The 10,876-nt window shown below is 43.9% G+C and overlaps 1 long non-coding RNA gene across 2 annotated transcripts in view; it reads right to left on the bottom strand.

The window, feature by feature from the left end:
• Positions 1-3,952: 3,952 nt before the first annotated feature.
• LOC140741462 (uncharacterized) overlaps positions 3,953-10,876 on the bottom strand; it is a 113,035-nt gene continuing 106,111 nt past the window's right edge. Inside the window, exons 4-5 of one of the 2 annotated variants that reach the window (XR_012102063.1) lie at positions 9,219-9,334; positions 3,953-4,432 (exon numbers count right to left, since the gene is read on the bottom strand). This is a non-coding gene — a long non-coding RNA (uncharacterized lncRNA). The remainder of the gene's footprint in view (positions 4,433-9,218; positions 9,335-10,876) is intronic. The other variant, XR_012102064.1, reaches the window with a different exon arrangement.

Below are 10,876 nucleotides of genomic sequence, written 5' to 3'. Positions count from 1 at the left end.
CAGAGGGTCACCATGGCTTCTGGGTCGCATTCCACAGACATCCGGGGGGGTTGTGTAGCGACATTGGTGGTGCAGGGCATAGAATATCGGAACTTTGCGCTACTGGTCATGCCTCGACTGTGCGCACCTGTGCTATTGGGGCTGGACTTCCAGAGCCATCTCGAAAGTGTGACTATGGCATATGACGGGCCCCTCCCACCGCTCACTGTCAGGAATCCTCAGTTTGGTGGGACTTCGCCATATACCCTGTTACCGCACACACATACACACCGAACCACACGTCCCGCCCAGCACCATGCCGATAGCTGTGCTACTGACACTACTTGCAGCCTCTCCACCCTCAAGATCCCTCCCCCACCGCTGTTCGCCAACCTGACCCCCGACTGTAAACCTGTGGCGACTAAAAGCAGGAGGTACAGCGCAGGGGACAGGGCCTTCATTCAGTCAGAGGTGCAGCGGCTGCTCGGGGAGGGGATCATCGAGCCAAGCACAAGCCCTTGGCGGTCCCAGGTGGTTGTTGTTCGGACTGGGCAGAAAAATAGGATGGTTGTGGACTATAGTCAGACCATCAATAGGTTCACGCAGCTTGACGCGTACCCCCTACCCCGCATCGCGGATATGGTCAACCAGATAGCTCAGTACAAGGTGTACTCGACAATAGATCTGAAATCCACTTATCACCAGCTCCCCATCCGCCCAGAGGACCGCCCCTACACCGCCTTCGAGGCAGGCGGCAGGCTCTATCACTTCCTGCGCGTCCCATTTGGTGTCACCAATGGTGTCTCAGTCTTCCAGAGGGAAATGGACCGGATGGTGGACCGGTACAAGCTGAAGGCCACATTTCCCTATCTAGATAACATCACCATCTGTGGTCACGACTGGTCGGATCACAACGCCAACCTCCAACGATTTTTCCAAGTGGCCGAAGCTTTGAACCGTACTTATAACAGGGACAAGTGTGTGTTCAGAACCACCCGACTCGCTATCCTTGGGTATCTCGTGGAAAATGGGGTCATTGGCCCTGACCCCGACCGTATGCGCCCCCTGTTAGAACTCCCTCTTCCCACCACTCTCAAAGCCCTCAGACGGTGCCTGGGTTTTTTTTCCTATTACGCCCAATAGGTTCCCCATTACGCAGACAAGGCCCGCCCCCTGGTCAAGTCTACCACTTTTCCCCTCTCTGCCGAGGCCTGCGCGGCCTTCAGCTGCATTAAAGGGAACATTGCCAAAGCAACGATGCATCCGGTGGACGAGACCATTCCCTTCCAAGTAGAGAGTGACGCCTCCGATTTCGCGCTTGCCGCTACCCTCAATCAGGAAGGCAGGCCAGTAGCATTCTTTTCTCGTACCCTTCAAGGCTCTGAAATTCGGCACTCCGCGGTGGAGAAAGAAGCCCAGGCCATAGTGGAAGCTATTAGACACTGGAGGCACTATCTCGCCGGCAAAAGGTTCACCTTGCTGACCAACCAGTGCTCGGTTGCGTTCATGTTCAGCAACCAACAGCGGGGCAAAATCAAAAATGATAAAATTTTGCGGTGGAGAATAGAACTCTCCACCTACAATTATGATATCCTGTACCGGCCTGGCAGACTCAATGAACCCTCTGATGCCCTATCCCGGGGAATGTGTGCTAGCGCACAGCTCGACCAGCTGTATGCCCTTCATGCCCATCTTTGCCATCCGGGGGTCACCCGATTTTACCATTTCGTTAAAGCCCGGAACCTGCCGTACTCCCTGGAGGACATCAGGACGATGACCAGGGACTGTCAAATCTGCACTGAGTGCAAACCGCACTTCTACTGTCCTGATACGGCGCAACTTGTCAAGGCCACCCACCCTTTTGAGCGACTGAGTGTTGACTTTAAGGGCCCCCTTCCCTCCACCGACCGCAATGTCTATTTTCTCAATATTATTGACGCGTACTCGCGATTCCCCTTTGCCATTCCCTGCCCCAACACCACTACCATGTCCGTCATAAAAGCCCTGCGCCAGCTCTTCACTGTGTTCGGATATCCCTGCTATATCCACAGTGATAGAGGGTCCTCCTTTATGAGTGACGAGCTGCGCCAGTACCTGCTAGCTAGGGGCATTGCTACTAGTCTACAATCCCCGGGGGAATGGACAGGTGGAGAGGGAGAATGCCACAGTGTGGAAGGCCACACTTTTAGCCCTTAAGTCAAAAGGGTTGCCGGTCTCTCGATGGCAGGAGGTCCTCCCGGAGGCACTCCACTCTATCCGCTCCCTGTTATGTACGTCCACCAATGCCACCCCTCATGAACGCCTATTCTCTTTTCCTAGGAAGTCTGTCACTGGGACCACCCTACCAGCTTGGCTGATGTCCCCGGGGCCAGTGCTGCTCCGAAAACATGTGAGGAGTAATAAATACTCCCCGCTGGTCGAGAGGGTTCACCTTTTGCATGCTAACCCCCAGTATGCCTACGTGGTATTGCCTGATGGGCGGGAGGACACGGTCTCTGTCCGCGACCTGGCGCCCACAGGAGCAGCAGACCACTACCCTGTACACTCCACGGTAACTATGAACCCTGTACCCGAGGTGACACTGCGCACACCGTGCCCCACACAGACTCCTCACGATGCTCATGTACCAGGCATCTCGTACGCGTATATTCCGGGCGCCTCGCACACACGTGAGGGATCCCTGACACCTCCAGTTAGGCCAGAACCAGCACAATCTCTGTCTCCTGTGCAATCACCACCTCCGGCACCTGTGCAATCGCAGCCGGAGCTACGTAGATCACAGCGACAGATTCGACCACCTGATAGACTTAACCTGTAAATATACTTGTAAGAAACTTCGCCACCTGGGGACTCTTCTTAAAACAAAGGGGGGGGGTGAATGTGGTGAACTACATATACCCCTGCTGACTGCTCCTGTGGCTCCTCCCACAGACCCCTGTATAAAGGCGATTGAGGCCTGAGCCCGGCCTCATTCTCCAGGATGTAGTGTTGTTCATTCTTCCAGTCAATAAAAGCCGATATCTCGCTTCTTATGTCTCAGAGTGAGTTATTGATGGTGCATCAAGTCCCAAGGAAGGGTCTCAGCCCAAAGTATCAACTGTTTCTTTCCCTCTATAGATGCTGCCTGACTTGCTGAGTTCCTCCAGCCTTTTGAGTGTGTTGCTTTGGTACAGTAATTTGAATGTGTAGGAACGCAAGAAGCTGCAGAGAGGAGTGGACACTTCCCAATACAACATGACCAACCCTTCTCCACCATTGGTTGTATCTACTGGAGGCACTGTCTCAAAAAGGCAACATGCATCATCAAAGATTCCCACCATCTGGGCCATGCCACCTTTTTTGCAGCAGGAGATACAGAAGCCTGAATTCCCACCACACCAGGTTCAAGAATGACTGTTTCCCTTTAACCGTCTGGTTCTTCAACTAGTAATCACAACCCTAATCACTATAGTTTAGTAACACAATGGCCATCTTGTTCACCTTGCACTAAAATGGACTTTGATTTTTTTGTTTTCCTCTTTCTTGTAAAAATGTATGGTTATTTTTTTCTTGGGAATGCTCTTTATATGATGGTATGGGCCTGTGATGCAGCAACAAGTTATCAGGACAGCACATGCAGATGCTTCCTAGTCTCCACCCAGCTAATCCGCTCATTCCAATCTCATCACCTGCAACCCCAGTTTTAATCCATAGTCTTTGTTCACTCATCAAACCAGTTGTTCCTAGTTCCCTTCAGTATTTAGTTTATGTTCTGTATTGTTTTCTGGCTCCTCTTGGCTTGTTATTTTGCAGTCTATTATTAAAGTTATCATTTACCGCTGAAACATCTCCACTGCTCTGCTTTTTGGCAAAGCCTCCTCAACATCATCTGACACAAGTTTTTCATTGCACCTGTGCATAACTGTACTTGTGCACAGGACAATAAACTTTGACTTTGATTTATGTTTTAATAAAATTAAGAAAAGTACACCAGCCAGCAGTTATCCTTCCAACATCCTGGAGAGATGTATCAATTGCAGATTTTTTCAAGTGTGGTGGATATTCATTTTTTAAAGCCCAAGCGGCTTGTTGCTAACCTCAGCCTTCTAGTTCAGCTGCACGATCTTTCCAAAGGGTCAGAATTGTTGGTGATAAAGTTGCTATAAACAAATATTCTCTACACAACTTTTGGTTGTAAACAAAAACCAGTCTTCAGTTCTTAATGTAAAATTGCAAGCAGAAATCAGGCTGAAGTTGGAGGCACATCTTTGCAAAGTGAAGTGACCAGGAGACTTGGCTCCTTTAGCCAGGTGCAAGAGTTTTGTCACTTAGTGCATCAAACATGTTTGTAAGTTGGGATGTTTGTGTACTCAGGGGGTTAGCCCTCACAAAATTTATTGTGGATGTTTGGAATCTCTGTTGCCAGAAGCTTTTAAGACCATCTGTGTGAGTTACTTCATCCCAGCAAAAATATCTGAAAAACATGAAAGGTATATGATGTCATCTAGTAGAAAATAGTATAAATACCATCACATTTTGGGGGTCTTTAGTAATGACAAGGAGAACAACAGAAAAATGGAGCTACAGAAAAAAGAATTAGAATTCATTCCTCAATCTTCGGTTTCTGCGATGGACAACTTGTTCATTTTCAACTCGTTAGTATGTTCTTCTAGTTTAAAAGAATTGTACCTGCATTTGGAAATGCTTTGTAGTTTGTAAATCTTTTGTAATTCAGAAATATTTTATAAACTAGAAATCTTTGGTGAGTGTTAAATGTGCATTTAGAATTATTTGTATGAACATATATGTGTATCATTAATAAAATAAATGCATTTAAACTAATTTGTTAGCTGGAAGTATCTCCTTCTTGGTGGGGGCAGGGGGGAACTGTTAGCTTTCAGAACTCCAAAGCATAAAACTAATTGAAAGAACAAGAGAGCCCAGGATAACCTGTATACACTTAGATTTACTTTAATGAGACGTACACATGTGACGTTGTGGAGTGATGACGAATGCCATTCACGTACTTTTGCATATATGCCATAATGAATTCTTTAAACAATGTTTAATCAAACAATATATTGACAATATTACACAAATATTACTTAAATAATAAATACACAACACTCCTTACTGCTTAGCTATAAACTCCAACTCAATATAGAATGCATCTCAACTATTTATGGTAACATAATATAACTACTATACAGACATCCACAGCATAGCAAATTCTAAATTGTCTCATTCAGACCTAAAGATTTAATTGGTATGGAGGATTTCCTACTCATGTCTTATCACATATTTCCTGACAAGGGGGATCACTCTGTTTGGCAGGTGAGACGCATGACTGTGAAACATACCTCAGGTTGTGGGGCCTCCTCCGTGGTGGTTGTCAGAGTTGACTCTGAGACTGCAGGAAGTAGTTCTGACAGCTCTGGACACAATTGACTCTGCCCTCCTCAATTGATCTAAGTGTTGTCTCCAGATGACATCAATCGCAAACTCCACTGTCTAGGAGAGTGGTCCAGTTCTGTCCTTAATCTTACCAAGTACGCACATTTGATCACCTAGGTCATCCCTTGCCAGGACTGCTTATCCAGAAGTGAAATACTAAACCTTCCTGTTTGATGTGCCTTCAATTTGTCTCAGCTGTTTGTCCTGCACACTCTTTCTAAGACTGGGTTTGAAGTGATCCAAGTGTAAACACAAGGAACAGCATTGGTGGTTGTGAAGGGTGTGCTGCACTGTGATATGCAAGCAGGAAATCAAGCTAGTTCAGTCTTGGTGTAGTGTCTTCTGCTGATATTGCTCAAGCCATTTGTAGCTTGGTGGAATATCTAATTCTATTTATTTTCAGGAATGACTGAAACTGTTCCACGACAAACTGTGGTCCATCATCACCTACTAAGTGTTCTGGAGAAAGGTCCTTGAGAAGAGGCTTCTCAACACATCAACACTGTGTGAGGCTGTAACACGGGTAACTGGGAGCACTTCTGGCCACTTTGTATCTGCATCCACTGCTAACAAGATATTTGTACCCATGAATGGTCCGGCAAAATCCACATGAATTCTCTGCCAGTACAACGCAGGCCGTTCCCAGGGATGGTGAGGCACTGCTCTTGGCATCTTCTGGATGTGTTGGCATCCTGAACAGTGCATGGCAAGCTGCTCAATCTGCTGATCTATCCCAGGTCACCAGACAAAGCATCGAATAAATGCTTTCATCTTAACCACACCTAGATGACCAGCATGTAGTTCCTCCAACACTTTGGCACCTGATCCACAGCCTTCTTCCAGAGTACAGGTGCAGATGCCATTTCCCAAATGACTATTATGGTGATAAACCTCTTTGTGAGTGTTTATGGTGAGAAACACTTTGGACTCTTCTTCCATCTCCATCTGTAGGTAGGCCTCAGCTAAGTACACATTGTTGAAGTGTTTTCCTCCAGAAAGGTTTCCTCTATCCTGGGCAGAGGGTATTGATCTACTTTCAGGACTGGGTTGATGGTGACATTGAAATCACCACAGATCCTGACAGACTCATTCTTCTTTGCGACTGGGACAACTGGCATTGCCCTTGGGCTCCACTCAACCTTAGAAAGAATTCCTTCAGCCTCCATACAATCTAGCTCACAAGCTACTTTGTCACAGATGGTATAAGGAACTGGATGGGCTTTGCAAAACTTGGGTGTGGCATTTTACCCTTGATATATTTGGGTTTTCCAATGCCATCCTTGAACAATGCTGTGGTATCATCCAGTATCTTTCTTAATTTGCTTTTATTTGACTCTTTAGCAGGGGATGTGGCATGCAAATGGTGGATAGATCTCCAATCAAGTTGTAGTTGTCTCAGCCAAACATGGCCCCACAATGCTAGCATTCCTATTTTTACCACACACAATCCTAATGTTGCTTGTCGGTTGTTGTATTTCACTGTTACGGATGTCATTTCCATAAGAGTTATCTTTTCTCCAGTATAAGTTCTTAGTTGAATATCTGCAGGCTTCAGTTCAGTATCTTTGAAATGCTTCTCTAACTCACTTTGTGGAATGACAAACAGCAAGCCAGCGTGCAATTCTATTTTAATTAATAGGGTGCGTTTTTAATTAATTTTTGCTGTAAGCCATATTGTTTGTCTATTGTTAGTTTTCACATTGTAAAGCTCAAGGCTACTCAGTCCTGTGTCACTACCATCATTATCAAATTTTTCATCAACAGCAATGTGCAATTTGACTTTATATCTTTTTCTCTTCTCTGTTCAGTCCATTTACAGTGCCTATAAAAGTATTTACTCCCTTGGAAGCCTTCCAGAGCCTGTTGCAGTGAAGCATTCCCACAGCATGATGCAGCCACCACCACGCTTCATGGTAGGGAAGGTGTGTTTTGATGCTGTGTGGTTTTGGCTTATGCCAAACATAGTGTTTAGTCTGAAGGCTTGTGAAGGTAGAGGGTAAAATGAATGCAGCAAAATACACGGAAATCCTAGAGGAAAACCTGATGCAGTCTGCAAGAGAATTGCAAATTGGGAGAAGATTTGTTTTCTATCAGGACAGTGACCCCAGAAGAGTTAGGAGGGTTACTGGCAACTCCTTTGCTTGTCGGAAACAGCCCTATTTCCATCTTTAAAATCTCCATTTTTTCCGTTCAGGGTTCTTTTGAAGACCCTGGCCCAGAGTTACACGCTGACTATGGTCCTTTGCAGGAATGGGACCCGCTCAGGGTTCCATAACTGGCCATTGTTCGGCACGCCAAAGGTACGGCCTAAGAGTCCAGCTCGAATTCAGAAGCCTAGGATCTCAGGGATCTGCAGATGGGCGGATTGAGAGTCGGTGTCACAACAGGAGACCTGTGTGTCATCGGGGGAGTTGGAAAATCTGCTGTGTGTCCAAAGACCCAGGATCTTTGAGATCTTCAGGGACAGAGCTCGAAAAAAGCAATGTAACGGACTTTTAACATTGTAAACCAGTGAGTTGTTTGTTATGTCTCCCAGCTCCCTGGGAAAATGGTGACACCTCTTTCTCCCTTATTAGGGAGAGAGAGAGAGCCTGTGGGATGTCGAATGCTGGGCGAAACACGAAGTCTTTGGGGTAACTGTAAGTCTGTGTCTTTGCTATTGCTTTGCTCACGTTTGAGTGCTCAGTGGTGGGTGATGCTCTTTTTTTTGCCAGTGGGGGAGAGGGAATTGTTGCTTGCTGCCACTTACGCATGGGAGGGGGAGCTGGGGGGGACTTTGGGGTTCTAACATTTACTGTTGTTTATTCTTTGGGGCACTCCTCTGCTTTCGTGGATGTTTGTGAAGAAAAAGCATTTCAGGACGTATATTGTATACATTTCTCCGACATTAAATTGTACCTTTGAACCTTGGAACCCCAAGCACAAAGCCAAAGCTACACAGGAATGGGTTAAAAACTACAAAATTAATGTCCTGGAGTGGCCAAGTGAGAGTCCATGTCTCAATTCTCAATCCTACTGAGAATTTGTGGTTGGACTTGTAAAAGGCAGTTCACTCACGATCCCCATGCAATCTGACAGAGCTTGAGCAGTTTTGTAAAGAAGAATGGGGAAAAGATTGTAGTGTCCAGATATGCAAAGCTGATAGAGACCTATCCACACAGACTCAAGGCTGTAATTGCTGCCAAAGGCGCATCTACTAAATACTGACTTGAAGGGGGTGAGTAGTTATGCAATCTGATATTTTCTGTTTTATATTTGTAATTAATTTAGATCATTTTGTAGAGATCTATTTCACTTTGACATGAAAGATTCTTTTTCTGTTGATGAGTGTCAAAAAAGCCAAAATTAACTCCAACGTGACTCAATGTTGTAAAACAATAAAACATGAAAACTTCCGAGGGGAGTGAATAATTTTTATTGGCACTATATTTTTGTCTGTCCAACATGCACTTTGTATGTGTCCTACTTTGTTGCATTTTCTACAAGTTCCACCTTGAATCCTGCATTGGTCCGGTGTATGTGAGCCCCTTGCTTCAACGATAACACAATTTGTTTGGCCAGGCAGGTTTCTGTTTAGCTGTTGCAATTTTTGTTCATGTTCACTTTCATTCCTGACTGCAACTCAATTGCATCTCTGGCACTCGCTTTTCATTGGCTATTTCATTTGCTTCAAAAAGCTGCTTAATCTTTTCAGCATATATCACCCAGTTATCCTTTGTGCAATCAAATGGCTGGCTACATCTTTCCAATGTAGCCAGCCATTTCTTCGTCTGTTTTATTTATGATTATAAACATGCAGTACTCACTGTTCATGAAACTATGAATTGTGTAAATTTTCTGCCTTTGTTTTTTAACTTGACCAACTTTCTCCTCTTCCAAAGAAACACGTGCTGTGATTTTTTTAAACTCGAACATCTCTCCCCTTGCGAAGAAACAAAACATATTGTGCTTCAACAACTGGGTAGTTGCCTTGGGTTCATTTACTTGTCATCATTGTTATGTTTTGTAACCCCAAAACATAAAACTCATTGAAAGAAAATCACGGGAGCCTGGGATAACTTGTGTACACTTAGCTTTACTTTAGTGAGGCGTGCACATATGACACGGTGGCATGATGTACTTTTACATATATCCCATAATGAATTGTTTAAACAAACAAAGGACACTTAATCAAACAACAGATTTACAATATAACTCAAATATTAGTGAAATATTAAATGCACAACTCCCACCAATAAAGCAGAGGGGATTGGCAGCTAAACCTTGCCATAGAGGTTAGACAGGGAAGTAAACTCATCCTTGAAGTGTAGGTAGATACAGTATAACCTCCCTATAGTGAAGGTACCCATAGATATCTATATCAGATAGGTCTTAAAATCTTATTTTGAGTTTTGGTATTGGTCACCCAATACCATCACACAAGAATGGTAACTTGTAGATCATCTCATCATCAATGAACATGAAAATCTGTTCAAACCACCCTGAAAATAAAGGTATCTGACCAATTAGTCAATTAAATGACAGCCTAGAAATTCCATTATATTGTACAACCAAAAAAAGGTGCTCTGCAGTAGGAAATAAAATTAATCTAGAATTGAACAAGATTGTGTCACTCCAGAACTTAACCAAATTTCACCAAGCTCTTGTTATCCATGCTTAGAATTTGATCTGCTAATTACATTAGACCTACCTGAGTTGTGTTCCCAACATAGGCCTTGAACCAGTTCAGGGAGTTTGCAGAAGTCTGCAACACAAGGTCAACTTTCTGTAGGAGTAGGCTGTGGGCATCATGGAACACAACCATATATCCTCAACATCCTCTGCACATTGTGAATCAGATGCAGAGAGAGAATCACAGTGCAAAAAATGCACAACAAGTCACTAAGTTTGTTTCATATTTTACATTTCACAGCAATTGGATTATTTGACCACCAAAAAATATGATATTTCATTATCCTGTTTCTAGATTTTGATTTTAGAAGGAAAATCTTCCATGAATTTCTTCATTTTTGTGAAGACTTCTGAGTTTTAGAATAGAATCCTAGAATGACAGAGTGAAGATGTTGGCCATTTGAGGCATTGTGCCTGTGCCTGCTTTTGGTAAAAGCAATAATGAGCAGATTTACAACTGGATGTTGTCTTCTGTTCAGGTTTTAGTACTCTACTTTGAACTGAAACACGAGTATTTGACTGAGTAAAGGAAAATTATTCATTTGTTTAAATAAAAAAATAAAGTTCTGAGAAAATTTGTTTGGACCTACAAATATTCATTGATGCATTTTCCTATCATTTCAACTATAAACAATTTATACAATGGATTGACATTATTATAACTTGTTCTGCAATTTTTAGGTAATTTGTTACACAGCTTTCAATCTCAAAGTTAATTCTATTTGCTAACTTGATAAAAAATATGGAAGGTTTAATGCAACATGGCAATGGGAATTTTGTATATACTGAAGCC

Source organism: Hemitrygon akajei, chromosome 18 (assembly GCF_048418815.1).
Source record: "Hemitrygon akajei chromosome 18, sHemAka1.3, whole genome shotgun sequence".
Lineage (NCBI taxonomy): Eukaryota > Metazoa > Chordata > Chondrichthyes > Myliobatiformes > Dasyatidae > Hemitrygon > Hemitrygon akajei.
This window is presented reverse-complemented; position numbering and strand designations above follow the sequence as displayed.